Genomic DNA, 23060 nt, shown 5'->3' on the forward strand with positions numbered 1-23060 from the left:
TAAATGCTGCATCCTGCCCAGTGGCAGTGGAAGTAATTGTGTCGTGATACACCCGTAAGATCAAAGACAAACACAAGGAAAAAATTAAAAATGTACAGCAACCACCACCATAGTAATAGGTGCACTGTCACTGTTATAATCACAGATGTGTAGTGAGCACCACCCAATCCCTAACAGGCCCAAACTGCAGGCCCAGAAACTGCATAGAACACCACTGTGCATGACTGTGGCTCACTGTTGAAGTGGTTTTCAAAGACTCCCTGAGCTATATTACTGTTCATTGAGATCTTCTAATAGCACTTGTGTCTGCTGAGTTTAAACAGCCAAAGAGCTGCTCCATCTCTGCCCGCCGTTCTGGCTTCCATTTTCCTCCCCTTGGATTCACACAGGCAGCTATAACCATTGAAATGTTTTTCTCGCTTAGGTCCTATCTGATGAGTAAACAACGTCAACGTCCCTTCAGTCAACCAAAAGCACATTCAACTCTGCAATTGCTGTGCTGGAAGTTGACTCTCTCCTGAGTGCTGTCTGTGAATGGTTTCATGAGCCAGCATAGCCAGCAGTAGGTTGGATCCCCCAGGACATCTACTGGAATTTCAACAACCACTGGTAATCCACTGGTTGGAAAAAAAGTTCCCTGCTTGTAGCTTTCTGAACGGTCCCGTGTTCTTAAAGATGTGAGCATCATGCGCCTTCCCTCACTAGTCCACATTCATGTTGGTGAAGTGTTACAGGTGATCCACGTGCATTTGCATAACCACAAAAAGGTAGTCCATTCTGCTGATATACTCTGTGACAAGGTGGTCTGATACCAAAGAAGGGATATCTGGGCCATCTGTTACTCCACAGTAGTTCAGGAAACCCATTATTGCAAATCTATCCATGATGTCCTGCACTTTGCAGAATCATTGTCCTGCATAGCAGGAGACGATTACTGACCCTACACACTTGCATCTCCAAACTTCCAACTCCAAAGTAATTTCTCATTGACCAGCAGCTATCCAGCATTACAAGTTTCCACCATGCAATCTCTGTACAATTCCACACTGCCACTGCAGTTCTTGTTTTTGTGTTGCTGCACTGGAGGACAGCTGGGGTGAGCTCAGCACACAGGTCTGGGAATGTGGTCTGAGAGTCCAAAAGTTCTACAGCTACTGCTTCTCATGCTAAGCCTGTATTATGCTACAGTCTCACACATCAGGGCTTGTTTCTTGGACACGGAAGAGGCTCTCCACCACCTGAAGCTGTTCCACCAATCATCTTAAATTGGGTGTCTCTGTGTTCCCCAGCAACCTGCCGCTCAGGAAATCAAGTTCCCCATGACTCTTCTTGCAGGTCTGTGCTTGCAACACTCATGACAACAGTGCAGGCTCCGTGATTCTGTCAGAGATGGTGGACAAGGACAAGTCCGGCACAGGGCTGTTGTCTTTTCAAAATAGGTGTGAAAATTATGAGATAGGGATGATATTATGGAGTAGAGAAAACTGAATAATGGGAACTGAATTTTAATCTGTGTCATCTCTGTGCATCTCATTTCTGTCCACAATGCATTGTCAAACCCTTCCTAGTGCACTGTAGTCAACAAAACAAGCACTTGTTCTGCGTATGCATGCACACAAGAAATATATTAACCACAGTGGCTTTTGCCAACATAACTTCATCAGGAAAAGATTCTAATGTAGACATGCCCTTAGATACTTAAGGAAACCTTTCACTGTGCACCGAGCATGCGCAGTTTACAGTAACTCATGGTTCTTCCTGTTCCCCAAAGTCCAGGCACACATACTAATCACAAATTTAAACTTTGAAATTTCATTCATTTTCGTTTTAGCCCTCTTTAAAAAAAAAATCTGATTAGAGTCTTTACAGCGGGCCCAGTGTACATTCACCCAACTCTTCTATAACCCCCAAAATAGCTGAAAGGGTTTTGCTTAAATGTTGCCCATTTAAAATCATCACATCAGGGCTGAGATCAAACATGGAAAATTTCACCTCAAGTAAGAACTCTTTTCAAGACCATTTTGAGGTATATTGCAGCATCAACCATTTCTACGTGCCCAATTTCCAAACAAATGCAAGTTCAGTGGTTGTACAGAAGTCAACACGGAATGCACATTACAAATTTAGAGTGTGTTGGTCTTGATAGTTTCCTTTCCAGTTCTCTCCTTGCTTTCATTCCGGGTAGCTTTCATGCCACAAAATCCTCTCCTTCCAAGGTCACCATTAACATCTTTCTGGACAAATCCTAAGGACATCTTTCCTCAACCTATCCATTGCCTTTGACACTGTTGATCACAACTTCCTCTTCAGTTCCATCTCCTCCCTGGTTGCTGTGACATATTCAGGTTCTTCTCTTGCTTCTCCAATACCAGCTTCATTGCCACCTCCTCCACAGTAATCCTCAAAAGATTCAATCTCTTCTCCCTAAGCAACATCTCCTCTTGTAACTGACCCTACTTGGGCCATGAACAGTATTTAAATCTAGGATCTGAGGCTACGTCTAGACTGCATCCCTATGTCGACAAAGGGATGCAAATAAAGCATGTTGAAATTGCTAATGAAGCAGGGATTTAAATATCTCACGCTTCATTAGCATAAACATGGACACCACTTCTTTTTTTTTTCCAAAATGGAGCTTTTTCAGGAAAAAACAGCAGTCTAGACACGGATCTGTCAAAAAAAAAAAACACCCTTTTTCAACAGATCTTGTATTCCTCAAAAAATGAGATCTAGCAGCGATGTTTATGCTAACAAAGTACAAGATATTTAAATCCCTGCTTCATTAGCAATTTCGACATGCCTAATCTACATCTCTCTGTTGACAGAGAGGTGTAGTCTAGCACAGCCTAACAGACTACAAAGGAATGAGGTTTTGCTAGAAGAGCAGCTCCTTGCCAGAGGATGTGGTGAAGGCTAGGACATTAACAGGGTTCAAAAAAGATAGCTTCATGGAGGTTAGGTCCATCAATGGCTATTAGCCAGGATGGGTAGGAATGGTGTCCCTAGCCTCTGTTTCTCTGGAAATGGGTGACAGGAGAGGAATCATGTGAGGATTACCTGTTGTTTTCCCTTCCGTTGGGGCATCAGATATTGGCCACTATTGGCAGACAGGATACTGGGCTAGATGGACCATTGGTCTGACCAGTATGTTATGTTCTTAATCTAACCTCTTATCTGGACTAAACCTTAGAGACACAGAAAGTCCAACACTCTCCTAGTGTGGGTCACACTCACGGCTATCAGCTGTGCTGTGTTCAATACTCTTACCTTCACCCTTCCACATATAACTCTCTCTCTGACATCCTTTTCTGGATGCCTGCCAATTCAAACAGGACACTGCATAAAATAAATCTGTCTACATAGGGCACATGCATCCAAATTTCCAGTCACCTACTTGGGCTTTTCATCAACGAATATACACAGATGGCACTGATACTTACTTTATTCAAAACAAATGCACTTTGTGAAAGGGAACGTTACAAATTGGTGTAGGGAGCAGTGCAGTAAATGCTGCTCCTTTAGAGCACCCCAAGGGTAGACATGCCAAGTCTGTTTAGAAAAAAAGTCCCTCCATTAATTATTATTATTAATTATTATTATTATTATTATTAAATGGATCAGGAATAAAAGGGGTAGATAGACTGACTTTTCAGAGCAGAAGTGCAATTTAATGCTTCTCACAAAAATTAAAGAAAGAGAGTTCCATTCCCCACCCCAAATCAAACCCCTGACCATTCAATTTTGCAAAGTAGTGAACACAGCCTGGTCCTAATCCAGCCAGGAACCCAAGTGCTGAACGTTAAGAATGCTCTTCAAATGTTTTGTTGGGTCAGGGAGAGAGGGCTCAGCCCCTTTCACAATCAAGCTTTCAAAAGGATTACAGTTCAGGAACAACATACAAGCAGAAGTACAGCACTCACATAAACAACTCACTAGAATGAGATGGAACAGGAACTCACTTTTAGCAAACAAAAACACCATCCTCTCCTCAACGTGATAAACTTTAGAAAACCACCACTATTAAAATAGGAAAGAACAGAGAAGAATGCATACTTTCTGTCCCAAATGTCAGAGGTTGTTGGTCTCTTGGATCTATTAACATGTTTTGAAGGCCATATATGCATAGGTCTATAAAAAACAAACAAACATATTTTGTGTTACTGGATGATCTCACAGATTAAAACGCTGTGATAGAACATCCAGAAATAAATACATGTAGGATTTGATCGCCCAGCGGTGTATTCATTCTTTTTGGATAAAGCACTTTTCTACATCCCTTCACTGGAAAGAATTACATTGCAGAAGCTGGTAATTCTTGAAAAGACACCATTCAGTTCTGGACAAAAATGAAGACTCCTGTCATTCTCCCAGGATCAGAGGATGGGAGAGACCCTCTATACAAAGACCTCTCCGTTCCTGCATAGAAGAAGGGGTCAGACTCCTTTACATCATATGTCCTCACCTTATACCTCATAATGCAATATCCACAGGTCCAGACAGTGGGCCATACCATTCTCCCAGCAGGGAATACTTAGGAAGTTTAGTACAGCCAGAAGCTCTAATTTGTCTGCACAGCCTCTCTCATGCTACAGACTCCCTTTCCATCATGGGTCCTGAGACAACTGTTAATATGGAGCAGGAAGAACCAGGGAATAGGACTTTACCAACACATGACTGTGACTCACTGGAGCATGCTCACTGACCTCTGAAATTTCTGAGGACAGATTACTCCTCCCGAAGCTGCTCACTCTCCCGTGTTGTCTCTGGCTTAGTAGCTGCTGTATGTGTGTGTGTGGGGGGGGGGGGGGGGGGGAGGGGTGCCTTTTTCTCTCCTCCTCTCCCCACCCCAAATAGGGGAGGCTTTAAAAAGGTCTCAGGCAGTCCTGAAATGGAATCAGCTGATTCTAGTTGGTCCAAGGTAGCCCTGTCTCAGATGATCCCAATCTGCTTGAGAACCCCTTTTTAGCTGATCCTGACTGAACAAGCAGTAAACTACTAGTTAATCGGGGAGTGGGCCTTTTATCCTGCTAGGGCTGCCTTTTCCTATTCTACTGGAGCAATATCTGGCCTGTCACAGGTGATAACTACGGTGAACATGGACACGACTTCTGTTCTGCAACACGGACGATCACTACTGTAAAACAAAGTATTCTGTTTGCGCCTGATCAAAGTAAATGGAGTTGTGGAAATCTGAACTGTGACTACCGTTGAAAACCCCTATTCAGCACAGCAGTAAAGCACAAGTTCAAGACCCATTGAATCAGGGTCATAGAATCAAGTATGTAGATACACGAGTCTACTCCTCGCCCTTCATGACGGATGCATTCCGGGCACCACCGCGAATGTGAAATCCATGAATACTGGGCACAGTGGCTCCCAGTCACCACAAAGAGCTCCTCACCATGAGGGCCCTGACTGATGCCGCCATCTGACAACACCCCCGCCCTTCCACTGAGACCACCTCTCTCCCCCCCAGGCCAAGGGATGGGACACAATGGGGGGAGGGGAGGAAAATGTGAGAAACCCGTGAATACACAAAATTGCAAATAGCAATTTAATGAATTGCAAGGGTCTCCTTTAGTTCCAAAATAATTGCTTGCAAACCAGGGAATGCTGCTTTCCTCTGAGTCTTAATGAGAGATTTACCTGTAATGCTCATCTAGTTAACTTTATTAAACCCAGAATGTATTCTTTTCCTTTTCCTCATTGCTTAATTTGTTCTAGTTTTGCCTAGTTCTCATTACCCAATTTATAATTGGTCCATATTTATTAGTTAAAACAAGCTGAAAGCAGTTACACAGCCAAATTCTGTGATGACATCCCATACAGGAAAAAATATTTTTGGACCACTTACAGCTAGCATTACAATTGTATAGGTGTAGGTATGTTTGTCCATTTGCCGTTAACTAAAACTGTGCCCACACCTACCAGTACAAACAATAAAACCTTCTGTCTTTTGTAATGCAGACCAAGAGCACAGTGCTCAGCTAGGTCAGCTCTGTATTAATTTCACCTATGTGTAGACAAATGTAATAAAGATATTTTAAAAATGGGAAATATGGAGCAGACTGTTAAATTATAAAATTTGAAATTAATGTCATTTACAGTAACATCATGAATTAAAATCACTTCCATAAATATTTGAAAGTGCAAGCTACTAGACATGCAAAACGCTAAAATTTAGAAGATGGATGTAAAACCTGAATTTCATTTAAAAAAACAACAGGTAGTGCAATTCCCTTCTCTATTGGAAAGATGCCACAAATCTAAAGAAGAGCAAACATCCAATTTAATAGAGATAATTAATTTTTTTATCGTCAGAATTCCAGTTCAGACAGTATACTTTATCATTTATACCTATCTGGGGGTAGAGATTAGAGACCTGCAACTGCTCCTTGTGATCACTTACATTACCAGCATCAGGTTTGCACTGTATTTAAAAGGTCAAAGAGATCAAGAGCTCTCTCTGAAAACAATCCCAGGAGGAATCCTACACTGTACGTGAGTTTCAGTAACCAAAATTCACTAACTAAATCAAGGTATCAGCAAATCAAAGGAAAGACCATCTCAATGAAAACAGAGGGGGCAAAGTAACTGAAAGGAGAATTGCAAGTATGAAGCACATACAAGGAGCTAAGTTACATGACTTACAGACACACAGATACGGACATGAGTGACCCTTGCTCCACAGGAGACCTTCCTCTTCCCACAGACATTGGTTTGTTCAGCTAAAAATAACGTGTGTCAAGTTTTCCATGATGCTGATGGAACTGGGTTCCCAGTGCATTTTTAATGGCCCAAGGTGCACACTGAATAAAGCAAGTTCCAAAGACACTCTTCCCTCACAGTGTAAGCTGAGCACTCAAGCTCAAATCCACAGCAACAGTGCAGAGCCCAAATATGTGCTGCTCTGAGGCACTGAGGAAAGGTAAAGGTGGTTTCCTCTGATTTGTAAAGATCTACAGTCATGAGGTTAGTGGTGTCATCCGCTTTGTGTGGCAGGGGGGACTTGCTGCCGGGTCCCCCAAGCTCTCATCTCAGGGTCCTGTGATTTTTGGTGAGGCTTTTTTTTTTAAAATCAACATTTCCACTGTCTCACTCATTTACCATTGTCTCTGAAGCAGATGTACCTTAATATCAGCCCTGATGAACAATTGGGTTGGGGGAGCTTTGATTTTTTTTTTTAAATACTCCTTCCTCTCTGCTTTGGATCCTTTACTAAGTGTTCACAATAGAATAGGAACTGAAGAGGCAGTTGGGCTGAAATTCCCTTTATGGTCACAGTTCAGAGCACAATACATTTTTGGTGAGGCTTTTTTATCAACATTTCCACCAATGTATTGTGCTCTGAACTGTGACCATAAAGGGAATTTCAGCCCAACTGCCTCTTCAGTTCCTATTCTATTGTGAACACTTAGTAAAGGATCCAAAGCAGAGAGGAAGGAGTATTTAAAAGAAAAAAATCAAAGCTCCCCCAACCCAATTGTTCATCAGGGCTGATATTAAGGTACATCTGCTTCATAGACAATGGTAAACGAGAGAGTGAGACAGTCAGCATCACATTTGCCCACCTTTGACCGCTGTAGTGAAATGCATTAGGCACTGGTTTTGCAGCTGGGAGAACTGGAGATTAAATTTAGTCTGTGACAGAGTGAAACTCAAACCTACAACCGTCAGGATTGTAGTTAAACACAATATCCTGGGCAAACTTTACTGCACTAAGCTGAAGAGCAAGTCTACACTAGAAAATTAGATTATGCCCTGTGAAACATAATTAAGCCACCCTAATCAACACTGATAGCCCAGATCTAGGGAAGAGCTACCGTGTGTCAGAGAAGTAGATTTATTATAAAGGTGCTGGACTAAGCAGCTGTGCCATGTCTAGTACAGACATATTCTCGCTCATATATATATTTGAGAGACAGAGAGAGAGAGAGAGGTACATTTCCAAAAAAAAATGCAAATGTTTGTGTGTTATTGTATATCTTCTTTAAGGGAGTGACAGAACTAAAATAAACCCTGAAAATGGTTAGGGCAGTCAAAGGATTCTCTAAAACAATGGGGCAGACAAGACTGAACTTTTAGTTGAGTGGGTTTCCTAGGAAACAGAGGAGGAAGATGCAAATGACCCATCTTTGGACTCATCCTTTTGAAGCTATGCCCTGAGGAGAAATCCACTGCTGATCATCTGTTATATCAGGACAAGACCACAGGTCCAAACTGGATAAAGGAGTGACTCTCAGGGCTTGTCTTCAGTTACCCTGAGATTGATGATCTAGAGATCAATCCTTCCAGGGTTTGATTTAACAGGTCTAGTAAGGATCTACTAAATCAACTGCTGATCCACTGGGTGATGAGGAATAAGGGAAGCTGACGGGAGAATTTCTCCCATTGACCTTCCACAGTGGGGATGCCGCAGAAATTCATCCTAAGGAACATTGACTCCAGCTACGCTATTCTCATTGCTAGAGTAGTGTCTCTTAGGTCGACTTTCTCCAGTAGTGTAGACCTACCTCAGATTCATGGATGTGCTTGTTCTACGCCAGGGGTCTCCAAACTACGGCCCGCGGGCCGGATGCGGCCCGCGAGGCCCTCTCATCCGGCCCGTGGAGACCTTTTTGTCTGGCCCCGCCTTCCGCGTGCCGGTGTGACGAGGCGACCCCCGCCCGTCCCTGGGGCGCCGCTGAACGGGCCCTTCTTGCCGCGGGGGGGCCCTGTCAGGGGTGTATGGCGTGTACTCACGCCGCGCCGGGGCAGGAGAAGCGGGCCGCTCCGCTGACAAGCGGCCGCGCGGCGGCAAACGGCGCAGAGGGCGGGGGTTAGCACGGGCGGCGTTCCCCCGCCCAGACTGACAGGGCAGCCGGCCCATCAGGGGGCAGGATGGGCGGTGGTGGTAACGCCCGCCCGGCGACGTGCGGGGGAACGTGAACCCTGGCGGGAACTTTAAAAAGGTGACCCCTTCCGCCCGGGGGGGGGAAGGAGTGAGTGGTGGCAAGCAGGAGGGGAGGACAGCGTGCAGAGGAAGGGGAGAGCAGGGGGAAAAGCCCCCCCCCCTTTCTCAGGAGTCCAGACCCGACGGCCACCCAGACGGCAGGACCAGCCCCGGCGGGAGGGGTGGGCATCTGGATATACGACCGTCAGCCTGACGGACGAATCAAAGGTGACCACCCCACGGTGGGGGGAGGTAGAGGGTCACACGAGGAGGGAAAGGAAGCAGCCCAGGGCAGAACTCGTTAGAGTTGGTGGGCTGACAAGTTACGGCAGGAGCCCCGTCAGCCGGACCGGAGCCAGCTGGTTCCGTGTCCTTAGGGCCCTGGGCTGGGGCCCGTGAGTGAGGGTGGGCCCGGGCCCCCCTTTCCCTCCCCTTCAGCACTGGAGGGAGTGCATGGTCAGAGTACCGGCCGCGCTGCGACAGAGGGCGCAATAGGCAACTGAAATTCCGCGTCGTGAAAGCGGCCCCCGAACTGCTGTTTGATAGTTAATGCGGCCCTCGGGCTGAAAAGTTTGGAGACCCCTGTTCTACGCTAACAGCTGTGATGAACTTGTGACCACAAAAATATCTCTTTGTTGGTGTCTGAAGCACAGTTCACCAGCCAGAGCCTTGCAGTGATTTCTGACTAGCATGTTTAAGTTCTTTTAGAGATTTTTAAATAGGTAATCTCTGTAATGCTTTTATCTTAAAATAAAATGTTTCTGCTTAGAAAGAGATGCATGCTAATTTATAACAGTGGCAATTACACCATTGCTTTGGCTGTCTAACTTTGCTGGGGAATTTACAGTATAAGCAGGGAACTGTGCAGCCTAAAGTATCCCATAGTCAGGAGAGAATTGTGTACCTATCCAAGACCGGTGATAGATGGAGAGCCAGAAGTCTGAGAATGGTCATCCTGGCCTTACCATGGAGGAAGACTAGAGGTGTAGTTACCTTCATGCACTATGTTACTAGATATTTACAGGTATACACATTTAATGGCAAATATCACCCCATGCAGAAGGCCACTACAAGGTCTATAACACCATTTCCCACTTGAACATGACCCTTTACATCGGCTGTCCTTACTCATAGGGTTGCCAACTCATTATTTTATCAAGAGTCTCCCCGAGTTTGTCATTTTCACTAGGGATGTTAAGAGGTAACCTAGGGTACGTCTACACTACAGCGCTAGTTCGAACTAACTTAGTTCGAATTAGTTAATTCGAACTAAGCTAGTTCGAACTAACGCATCTAGAACTAAAAACTAGTTCGAACTAGCGTTTTGCTAGTTCGAACTAGGAAGTCCACATTGAGTGGACTCTGAACAGGGCTTAATGATGGCCGGAAGCAGTGCCGGCAGGGCATAAAAGGAGGACTTAGAGCATGGAGATGCTGTCTCAGGCTAGCCGAGGGCTGCGCTTAAAGGGTCCCGACCCCCACCCCGGACACACAGTTCTAAGGGGTGCCCCGCTTGCAAAGAAGTTCTGGCTTGGAGTGCCCTGAGTGCCCACACTGGGCACATCACACCACTCGGCCATCAGCCCGGCTGCACTTGCCGCAGGCTGCCATCTGGGGAGAGGGAGTAATTGGGGGGCTGCAGGAGAGCTTCCACCCCCAGAAGCCCGCAGAGCCAGCCCAGTCCTCCCCATCGGGGGCTCGTACCCCATTCCTCCCTCACCTCTTTCCACTTACCCTTCCCTAGCCCCCCTTCTTATTGATGTACAAAATAAAGATAACGTTTCTTCCAACATTGACTCTGTCTTTATTGAAAAAAACTGGGGGAGACTGGGAAAAGGAGGTGGGAGAGGGGAAGAGAGAGGCTGGGAGAGGGGAGGGCAACTAACATGATCAGGGGTTGGGAACAGGTCCCAGATGAAGAAAGGCTACAGAGACTGGGACTGTTCAGCTTAGAAAAGAGGAGACGGAGAGGGGACAGGATAGAGGTCTCTAAAAGCAGGGGTTGGGTGGAGAGGGTGCATTCAGAAAAGTTCTTCCTGAGTTCCCATAAAGAAGGACTAGAGGACACCAAAGGAAAGGAATGGGTAGCAGGCTTCAAACTAGTAAGAGAAAGTTGTTCTTCTTGACAAAGCAAATAGTTAACCTGTGGAACTCCTTGCTGCAGGAGGCTGTGAAGGCTAGAACTAGAACAGAGTTTAAAGGGAAGTGAGATAAAGTCATGGAGGTTGGGTCCATGGAGTCCTATTAGCCAGAGGGTAGGAGTGGTGTCCCTGCCCAAAGTTTGTGGAAGGCTGGAGAGGGATGGCACGAGACAAATGGCTTGGTCACTGTCTTCGGTCCATCCCCTCCAGGGTCCCTAGGGTTGGCCGCTGTCGGCAGACAGGCTACTGGGCTAGATGGACCTTTGGTCTGACCCAGGACGGCCATTGTAAGCTCAGGGCTCAGTGTCGGGGGTCTCAGTGGACCCCCTTGATTTTCATGCACACCTGGTCCTGGGTGGCCAGGCTGGCAGCTCTCCTGCCCTAGACGGCCACTTTCCTGTGCCTAGTGCAGAGATCGTGGACGAGGTCCACGATGTCTGCACTAGCCCAGGAAGGTGCCCGCCTCTTGCGGTCCAGGGCAAGCTCCCGGGAGCCGCCAGCCTGGTCCCGGCAAGAGGGGGTGGGCTGGGGGGCATCGGGTGGGTGGCTCTGTGCCGTGCCAGGTGCAGGGTCTGCTAGCTGGGTGCTGGCAGGCTTGCACCTGGCACGGGCACCGTAGCCAGCCCGTGCCCCTTTAAGGGGTCCGGGGCCGGGAGGGGGGCATAGAGTTTCCCTGGTGTTGGCCAGAGTGGCCACCAGGGAAACCTGGGGAGGGCTAGCCTCCCACTAGTTCGAACTAAAGGGCTACACAGCCCTTAGTTCGAACTAGCTAGTTCGAACTAGGCGTTAGTCCTCGTAAAATGAGGTTTACCTAGTTCGAACTAAGCGCTCCGCTAGTTCGATTCAAATTCGAACTAGCGGAGCGCTAGTGTAGCACCTATTAAAGTTAGTTCGAACTAACGTCCGTTAGTTCGAACTAACTTTGTAGTGTAGACATACCCCTATTAACTTGTTACCCGGTAAGTATGCTCTTTATCAACAGGCTCACAGCCCCCTGCCCATGCTGTGGGCTTTCTGGCCCAGCTGGACCAACTGCACTGCACCTATGGTGCAGTGCAGCAGGCCCCACTGATCTGAAGAAGCCACCACCCACATTGCGGTGGGCTTGTCCTGGCCTGGCCGGAGCAGCCATCCCATGGGACGTTCCAGCCCGGCATAGTTAACCAGTTAAATATGTCATTTAACCAGTTAACTTTTTAACCAGGATTTTACATCTCTAATTTTCACAGCACCGGACTCAAGGGGTTGAGAGAGAATCATAAGCTTGGTCCTGGGAGCGGCAGGGGACATGGAGTGCCAGGTAACCGCCCCACCCCCATTTCTCTCCCTTTCTCCCTGGACCAGCAACATCTTGAATCCAGGAAACACTGTTTCCCAGGGTTGCCAAATTAAAGAGGTTCAAGTGTTTTATAATTAGTTTTTGTATTACCATAATACATAGCAGACCCAGGCATGGGCCCAGAATTCATTATGTTACGTGCTATACAAACCCAGAACTAAAGGATAATAGTTCATGTCCCAAAGAGATAGTCTTATGATTCTAGAAAAAAGGGACAGTGGCTAATTTTGCTCAGTTGTTTTAACAGATCATGTCACTTGTGGCAATGTATAGCATTTGTAACCTCTTGCTCTATAAGAGTTGCCTCTGTAAATTATGTAGCCTTCTGAGAATATAGGAAATGAAATCCAGGGGAGTCTTCAAAAATTTGTCTCCTTTGCCACATGGTATTAAATGTTATCAGCTAGCTACTGATTTAGCTAACAGACTCACTCTTTAAATATTAGACTTCCAAAGATATGAGTTCAATCAAAAGTAGAGGTGAAAAAAAAGTGATCCCATAAGACAGATTTTCTTACCAGACAGAAGACACAGGGAAACTGAAAAGTATTTTATACTGAAGGGAGGAATCTCAGCATTCATGCATCCAGAATGCCAAGAGTTGGCAATATTTATGCACCCACTAGTATTGTGTACTTTTCCATCTGCTCTATCGCTGGGGGGAGGTTTTTGTTGTTTGTTTGTTTCCCCTCGCCCTCAAAGGGGCCAAGAGCAACACACCCATATAGGTTTTTCCTTTCTCCTCCCTGCAAAAGATACAGTTTGCACATTATTTTATTAAATCTGATATAAACCTGTAAATTAGATTAACCAAGACTGAAAGAAGAAATAGGGAGCGACGAAGGCAAATGATTTAATCCAACATTTAGTCTACGAGTTTGTTTTAAATTCACAAATTCTTTGGAACTTGTGATGTTGCATGCAAAATTCCAATGACACCTACCAAAAATAAATGTTAAATTTTAATCTATCATTGAAATTAAATTCTCTCACCCTATCAACAGGAACTTAATGCTTTCTTGCTTCCTCCCCAAATTAACCCAGCATTACATTTCCTGACCATATCAGTCTTGTTGCTCCTTTTACATACCTCAAAATCAAGCAGCTCTGAGGTCAAATTCCAGATAAAAGCAAGTACAGCACTAAACAAACAAGGAACATCAAAAAAAGCTATTACTGAATATGGCTTCTGTATCTCTACTCTGCAAAATGCAGTTTCAAATTCAGTACAAACACTACAGTCAATAAGAACTTTGAGAGAGGTTACAAGGATTAAGTTGTGAGAACATTGACTATTTCAGTATCTATTTACTTTCTTTTACTGAGAACCATACTTCACCATGTGTGATATGTGAAGGAAGAATATGAATGAGTGCCCAACTCATGTGTAGTGTATGTATATGCTATCAAAGACCCATAGAAGTTACACAAGCTGCCACAAACTATTTAAAAAGTTGTACTTACTAATTTTATTAAGCCTGGGCCATTTTACATACTGCTAGTCGGGAGTTTGGAAAAGGTGAATTTAAGAAGAAGATTGCATTTTTTGTAACAAAAGCGAAAATCCAGAAGGGAAATTTCAAACTGCCCTAAAACCAGTTTTCTGAAAATACACAAATCACCTGCACTGAAACCCATTCTCCTTCATGGGCATTAGATACATAATTACTCTGCCCACCACTCCAAAAATAGGCTATTTTGTTATATTTCACTTGGAATAGGGTGTACACCAAACGCTGTAAAAGATACTGCACTACATTTTTCTCCTTTTGAGTTTCATATAGATATTGTACTTTGATTCACACATTTTAAAAAAAAATGTAGCACTGCTCCACCATGCTTGTGGCCATGGGTGACTGTGGGATTAGCCTAATCAGGTAAATTTTTAATCCGTATATGGGAAATACTGGATGAAATTCACAGAAGGATTTGGACTATACCTAATCTTAACACTTTTAACATTCAGAACCTGCACATGCTACTTTGTGATGGAGGTGGTTATTTTTCTCATGCACCAGATAGTTCACTTGGCTCCAATTTCAAAAAGCACATCATATAATGCTGGTGATGTTGACCTGAGTAGGATAACTCCACCTTGTGGATGATCACGACTATGGCAGCCAAAGTTCACCTTTCTATGCTCCTTGTCCCAATCTACCCTGTAGCATACTGCTAGCTAAGCATCTTCATTAAGATGCAATTCCTTCTGTCCAATACTAAATCCAAAGAAATGCATCAAGGAGATGCTGTAACATTATTACTTGAGCCTTTCTGCATGAAAGAATCAAGTGTTTCTCTTAAACTAACCCCCATTCACCAAAACCACTCTTCTAAATATCAGACTTTAGATTATAAATAGCACCTAGTTTCCCCCATCCAGATTCCAGCCTCCGTGTGCTAAACTAACACTTCTCATCTTGTAGTCCAATCGGCACACAACTGCGGCCCAAGTGACCCTGTCACAGCCCTATAGGTAGTATTGGATGTGGCCTACATAACAGTGCAGGCCACATAGGCAGCCCACAACGGTAAACAGGTTGAAAACAACTGTGCTAGACACTGACTGCATGCACTTAATGAAAATGCAATCCCTCCCCCAGTGGTTTCCTTACTTTAGAGTAAGTCCAGAGGAAAGTCTAAATTGCTGCCATTTTCACCTTCTTCCTAGCCCTCAGTGTTGTGAGTTACACTGACTTAGATTAATGTAGATGCAAAACCACTGACTGGCCTAACCCATATATATTAGTCCCACTAAGAGTAAAGGAGGGGAATCCAGCTAACTGACCTGTTCCGTAAAGAGAGGAGCACAGCAGCAACTAACAAGAGGCTGCGAGTAGGTGATCAGCTTCCTTCTTTAAGCTGCGTAGGCTTCAGTCTCCTCAGCATGCAGGTTAGAATAATTGAGGCTGCCTTAGAGCCACCTGCAAAATGTGACGTAGTACCGCACCTTACGCAGCAACTCTGAATTCAGCTCTGTGCCCCGGTGGACTCTTATTCACTTGGACAGAAGATATGCCAGTTATGTTAAGCACATGTTATGCACAGTTACTCAGTCTGGAATTTAACTTTTTACCATGGGATGAATTATTGTGCAAAGCTCGTTTATGGCCCAGCAATACTCCTTTGTGAATTCCATAACTATTTTGCAACTTCCCAACAACATGCCTTTATTGGGTTTTTTTAGGGTGAAAAAAGTATTATTTTTATTATTTCTTCAAAACAGCCCTGCTAAGACAACACACAATGTTTACAGTTACTGCTGCAGTTAAGAAATCCTGGGGGAGGGGAAAGGAAATCAATACAAGTGAACTGCTGCCGGGAAGCCAGTCATCTTATCTCCTCTTAATCAAGGGATCGGGTCTCATACAGAAGGGCTGTCAAAGGGGAGAGAGCAGCATTACTTTCATCCTTATTTTTAATTATTTAATATGCTGCTGCCACAGTCCTGAAAGGAGAATAAATACAGACCCTGTTTCAAAATAAACCTCATGGACAACAGCAAACATTTCTTTGGCTTTCCAACCAATGTCTTATAACCATTGCTAATGGAGTCTACATTGAAACATTAGATTACCTTAGCCTTTTACAAGCAAATACAGAATTGGCTGTGAAGGTGGCATATTGAGATACCTGGACACTGAATTATTCTGTTTACATATAAAACAGGTACAAGATAGGCAGCAACATGGCAAGCTTCCTCAGAATTCATCACCAAATCATTTCAATCCTGATCTGAAAGGATCACCTGTACAGGCGAGAAACCGGGTTTCCCCCCTCTTTCCACTTAATCCTTAAGACTCATAACAGCACAAATTTAGCACCAACACCGGGCACGGGCCTAAATTAGGCCCCCTAACTTCACCTGTTTTTCTCCACTCAGGCAAAGCAGGAGGAGAGCTAGATTAATAGTCTAGGAGAGGATTCCTTGGGCAACAAGAAACCCTCAGGACCAGATTCAATCCTCATCAGGTCAAACAACTTTTGTGGAGTCATTACCAGTCAATGCAATGGTGCATCTTCAGGACTGGTGCGCCAATCCAAACCTGCATTTTCTTCCCCAGACTGAAGGGCAAAAGCTTGCCCTCTGATGAAAGGATTCCCAGAAAACTCAATAAGGGAAATCTCAGAATTTCCTTTCCCAACAGAGAAGCCAAAAAGATACAATCTGTCCCCCAGTTCTTAGACACTGCATAGAGGTACAGTCTGCACTTGAGTTCTCAGACACTGGAGGGCTGGCTTTAAGAATGGCCCATTTATCCAGAAAAACAATTTTCCATTTAGTGAAAAAGAAGGCTGGCTCACCCTACTGGAGACTCTCAATGCTAACCTGACAAGCAAGGTGAGAGAGTAATTTTTAAAAATCACATTCATACTTTGGAAAAAACACCTTCTCATCACAAAAATGCATCTTATTTCCAACCTTAATGATGAAAGCACTACTGTACCAAAAAACCCACATCCTTTAAAGATGTGAAAGATATTCACCATGGGTATGTCTAGACTGCATCCCTCTGTCAGCAGAGGGATGCAGATTAGGCAGGTACACATTGCAAATGAGGCAGGGATTTAAATATCCCGTGCCTAATTTGCATAAAGATGGCCATCGCGTTTTGCTGACAGCATTTTGTTGGCAAAAAGCGGCAGTCTAGAGGGAGATCTGTCGAGAGAGAAAGCCTTTTTCCACAGATCCTATAAACCTCCTTGCAAGAAGCATAAGGGATCTGTCGAAAAAGGCTCTCTCTCTCGGCAGATCCCACTCTAGATTGCCGCTTTTTGCCGACAAAATGCTGAGTTGGCAAAACATGGTAGCCATTTTTACGCAAATTAGGCACAGGATATTTAAATCCCTGCCTCATTTGCAATGTCGACTTGCCTAATCTGCATCCCTCTGCCAACGGAGGGAAGCAGTCTAGACATACCCCACGATACACACTGTTTGCTAAGTGGGTACATATTTGAGAAACTAAGATAAAGCACACACTCGCAGGTGCTGAGTACCATCATCTTCTATTAAAGTCTGCAAAGATGCTCAAAAACCGACTAAGCTCAGACATTAGCACGTTAACTAAAAGTATTGCACCACATAAGCATTTTGTAATAATGTGACTTTACAGCATCCTAGCAATATAAGAGGGCTTTATATAGGTGTAAAGCAATCTACACCCACTTTTAAGGGCCCCTTTCACTACCAGAGGCCCTAATGTAAGTGAGAATCAATGCCCCATTGTATTTAAGATCTTTTTGCATTCTGCCACAATTTCAAAATGCCTGTTACAAAAGCAATGTCTACATGTCAAAAGAAATTAGACCATTGACATCTTAAATATATTTCCTGCAATAGTTTTGAAAACTAGCTGTAAGGAGGCCTATAGAAAGAACTTGCGATTTAATGTTGACAATCACAATCATGCTTGTAAATAGAGGGTGAGAGGAGTTTTATGTATTTTATAAACTTTTTTCTGGCTGCTTTCCTTTAAAAAAATTTTTTTTTCCAGTCCATCCAGCATCTATTTTTCTTAAAACTATTAAAATAATCTTATTATCTAATCTTTTAATTACTTCTACTTTCCCACCTCCTATCTAGAGTGCTGCTGGGTAGAGTAACTTTCTATGCAGCACAAGAGGAGACGTAATCCTATTTGAAATTGAATCCATAGGTACCACTTCATGAAGGCTTTTTAAAGTACAAAAAGGTCTTTCTCCAGGAAAAGCTGAACTGAAGACATTTGTTTAAAGGATGAAACAATGCACTCTTGCCAGAGGCCTATACAAAACAGGCAGGGTTTACATGCTGCAAAACTGTATCTCAATCTTCACAAGTGTTTGCAGTTGTAGACATCTGCGAGAAAGTGCTGGAAACTGGAAAGCCATGAAGAATCCTGATGAGACAGCAGAACTTACCGAATGGTCTTTCCTGATTTGCTCTTATTGCCTATGGTGAAATGGGCCCTGCCCATGCTCAGCAGAGAGAGACTTGCTCCTCAAGTGGAGCAGGTCCTGCCTTCCTAGAAGAACCGTGAGGTCCCAAATGGCAAATTAGTTCCTCACTCTCGTTATGAGCTGAAGTTTGGAATGGTGGCTCCGGAATTATCCCCTGAGCTAAACTACTCACATTTTGTTTAGGAACGTACAATCCTGTTTAATTGATTAACTGGTTAACTGATTAAAAGAAGGTAGGTGGGGGGTGGAGAGCGCTGCAGACCAGGGGTGCTCCAGGCCGCTGGAGCAGTCCCTGCCTGTGACGAGGGACGGGGAGGGGAGGTGGCCAGGCCCACCACGGACAGGGGCTGCTCCAGTGGGCCCCGCAGGGATGGAGCAGCCCCTGCTCATGGTGGACAGGGAGCTGCTTCAGCCCCTACTGGTTAACCATTCACATCCCTAATTTAGTTAAGGAGGCCTACCTCTCAGAGGAAATCCAAGACCTTTCAATCCTTCCTTGCCTAGGTACACTTGCTTCCAAATCTGTGTCTTAGCCCTGGTGCCTCTCCACATGGACAGATCACCCACCTGGTATCTGCCCAGAGAGGGACAATGTGTCTGCTGGGGTCCCCTCTCCATCTTAGTGGCTGAAATATCTAGCCTATTCCACAGTCACTGCAGAATCTTGAGATTTCATGGCTGCTGCTATTGCAAGACACTCTCACACTGGAGTTGTAGGTGATAAAGGGCCAGGTGCTGCTGGTAAGATGCTTTCCACTGAGCACTGAAAACCTGGGGGGTGTAGCCACCTGAAACAATATAACTAACAGAAACCTCCTTCCAGAAAAACGCTTTTATAGCCATTTGCTACACACAAGACAAACTTCCTCAGTAATTAGCCGTTATTTACTACATAGTAATGGAGGAATAACCATTTCCTTATTAATCTATAGTACTGAACTTGGTTTTGCTGTTACTGAAAAAAGTAACACCAATGTTATAAGGGGGAAAATGAGGGATGGGAAGGAAAAGAGGAAACCGGGCCATTTAAAGGAAAGGTTCCATAGGAAAAGCAGGTACCAGTGTGAAGAAAACCAAAACTAGAGAGAATTTTGGATCAGCAGACACTGGCATCAGCAGCTCCGAAGATGGAGTTATTAACGCAAGTTCCATCCTTGCAACCCACTTACACCAGAGTACCTGAACGGTTCATTATCTCTGTGTTCCCCTGGCCTCTGAGCACTCAGGGAAGGTGTGAACTCCAGAATGGAGTGATTTCCATGTTGAGAGGGAAATGAGGGGCACAGATAGGCTATTTGCTCTTCTGATAGACAGGGAAAAATCCTGCCCCTTCCACCACAGAGCATCAAGGCCACAGCAACAGCATCCCTAGACTGACCATGTTTCATGCACCACTCAGGACACCTCTACACTAAAATATACAAAGTTGGGAATAATACTTGTACACTGAGATACCAAGTGAAACAAGGAGTAAGATTAAAAGAGTGAGAGATGAACGTTCCATACAATCTGAAACGGATAACTATTAAACAGACATTTACTTGCTATACACTACTTGAAAATATAGCACACTAGACTGGATTAAAAAGGTCTCCAGTGTGCCGGAGTGTGAAACTTGAAATGAGTCAAGTCCAGAAAAAATATATACCTCGTGGTCTGGCCCCAAACTGAATATCAGAATAAAACAGAGGATGAGACCAGGTTAAAAATGATAAATCCAATATAATTAATTGGAACTGAGATTATATAAATATATGACATTCTGGCCTGGGTGGGAAATTACTCAAAATGTTTGTACTCCAAGCACAAGCCGCCCCAATAATGAAATGGAGAAACAACTCTCTCCCACCAAAGAAATCTAGTGGGCATATGTATGAAGATGTAAGATTAGTTTTAAAATCCACTATATATTTGAGTTTGTCTGTCTGTCCGCCATTCGTTCAGGAACAACTCCTAAACTGTAAGAACTAGGACCTCCGAATTCAGTATACAGCTTTCTCTTATCATAAGGTAAAGCAAGGTAAGGGTTTGATTGTGCCAGGAAAATGGGCAGTACCAAGAATGGGACTTCTTCTCATCAATCCATACAGAAAAGAGAGACAATCCAGGCAGGTGAAAGGGGCTGGCTAGGGGTGCATTCCACCCCACCCCTGTCCAGGACTGCCCCAGCCCCGAGCCTCCCACCCTTCAGGTGCCCTTTAGGAACATTCGTACAGGAACATTGGAGGGCGTTTCCCTTCATCAGGGAGTGAGTGAAAAGTGAACAGTTTGCTGCATTCCTCATTCTAGCTAGGGAGTGCAGGGACAGACAAACCTGGACCTGCCCCAGCTGAGGGACATGCTCCCCACCTCTGGCTGTGCTGGCTGGAGAGGAGTTGTGGTAGCTATGGAGAAGAGCGTCTCACGTGGTCCCAAACTGCAGTGGTGAGACACAGCTGGGGTAGTCTTCTCTCCCTGGGCAACCTGCATATTGAACCTCTCTTCTCCAGCCCTACCCCAGGCCAATGATTTAAATGAAGAAAAAAACATTTTTTGAGTTAAGAACCTGAGCAACTCTGGGTAAATCTTATCTATTGTAATATAATCAAAAACCTACACTCTTCACAGCAGGCACAATGATTTTTATAACACCTGTCCGGGACAGTTCTCCAAGTTCAAGAAACACTGTTGTAGAACCTAGTCCCGTATGTTGCCTCTGATGAAGCCTATGCTACCCACTGGTTGGATCTCTTTCCAAAGAAGGAACTCTGTTTGTGCTGCCAGATATATTATCCTAGGTGTACCCCTCAAGTATTAATGTAGATATGCTAACAACAGTTTTTTTTTTCTTTTAATGAGATATTAAAAGCTGCATTAGTCAAAACTATAATACAAAAAACCTCAGCTCATTAGCTCAAACTACTGGGAGCATTCCAAAAAAGTCCCTTGTAGATAGGAGGTTAAAAAAATTAGAAGAGAAATATTTTCTGCATATACAGCACTTTTGCCACTGACATAAACCAAGAAGGAACCTGAAATATCCATTAGAACAACTCACCCAGGGAGGTAGTAGGTTCTCCATCATCCTGAAGTATCTTTCTCAAAGAACCTCTGTGTGAGCCATAGCATATATTGGCTTAATAGAGGAATTGCTCAGTGAGGTTTTATGGCCTGTGTTGTGTGGGCAGTCAGAATATATAATCATAATAGTTAAAACCTATGAATAATGTCTCAATGCTTAATTCTATTCTTATTCAAGACAGCAGTTAAGCACAGGCTTAAGTGCCATTCTGATTAAAATTGCTTTCCTAAACCAGGGGCCCAAGCTCTCCACCCTGCAGAGACTTACTCACACTCTTAACTTCACGCACAACAACAGCCCCATTGAAGTCTGTGGGGCTGTGTGTGTGATCCAAGTTAAGCAAGTGCGTAAGTGTCAGCAAAATCCGGGCTTGAACTTTTTCAAATTTAGAAATTACAACAAGTAATAAAAGTTCTTCACACAGGAATCACAACAATATTCTTCCATATTTACAATGTTTTTTAAAAATAATAAAGCTTGCTTGTTTTCAAGGTTAAAAGTGAGGTTTCTCCAAATAAGAGGCAGACAGGGTACTTCAAAACTATTGTAGGAAGACCTATGTTGACATGAGCTGATACTTGCAGGTACAATGTATGGACCGAAGCAGAAAATTTGCTGAATCAAAGAAGATCAGTGTTGTTCTAGCAGCATTACCAGCACTTCCACTGCTTACTGGGCTATTAGAAGATATTCAGGGGTAAATTTGAGCTAAACAGCAGCACTGAGAGCCAGGACTGTTGGCTGTAAACAAACGTGATGAGACCGTGGGAAACTTGGCCACACTCATGCCAGTGGAAATCTGGCTAACTAAAATCATGCTGGACCATAGGTATTGCCAGACTAGAGAGGTTCAACCTGTATAACCACAACACTACAAAAAAAGAAATCATTAGCAGATGGGGACAATTTAATTCCAACTTTATGGTATCAACAAGTATTTGTACAGCCACATTTTTAAAAACACCAAACAGACATGCATATTTTTCCTGCTCTGTGGATTAGTTTTTTACTTTCAGATCAGTGACAGAAATGTCCCTGTGGTTTATGAGGTTTGTGTCAGCCTTTTAAGAAACCATTAAGTAGTAAGAGGCCAAAGTAATTGTGATTCTATAACTTTTACATGCATTTAGGGGAAAAAAACAAAAATAATAAACTTTCAGTGAACCCAATTATTTACCTCCAAATATTAAGAGCAGCTACATACCCTGAGGTGATTTTGTATAACCGATGTGGAAAACCAGATAAACTGTCAGATTAAGCAAATAATCCAGTAACTGCTTATTCTGCATTCAACAGTAGATCAGAAGTGAACCCGTAATCTTTATTCAAGCAAGGGTAGCCTGTCCTCTCGGGGTTCCTAAATGCATTTCTCTGCCACCTTATCCACGTTCAAACTGTAATTCAAATGCAGGCAAAACTAAAAAGAAAGTTGTATCCTACTTTCATGTGTTATTGATTGGCTCAACCAAAAACGGTTTGTTTGGGGTATCTTCGAATTTATACTAGTGGTAGGGTGGCCAAATCTCCTAACCAGACAGATCGGATACCCATGGCTATAAATGGCATCTGGTTCATCAAGTCAGGAGAACTGTCAGCTACACTAGTTAGTACTCAGTGCACAGATTTCTTTTTCAAAGCAGATTATAA

At 44.0% G+C, this 23060-nt stretch overlaps 1 protein-coding gene across 5 annotated transcripts in view; it reads right to left on the reverse strand.

Annotated features, from left to right (window-relative positions):
• The window catches only part of ADAMTS3 (ADAM metallopeptidase with thrombospondin type 1 motif 3), a 188087-nt gene that overhangs the window by 146157 nt on the left and 18870 nt on the right, over positions 1–23060 (reverse strand). The window lies entirely within an intron of this gene.

The sequence above is a fragment of the Pelodiscus sinensis genome, chromosome 4 (assembly GCF_052426305.1).
Source record: "Pelodiscus sinensis isolate ZL-2025 chromosome 4, ASM5242630v1, whole genome shotgun sequence".
Taxonomy (NCBI): domain Eukaryota; kingdom Metazoa; phylum Chordata; order Testudines; family Trionychidae; genus Pelodiscus; species Pelodiscus sinensis.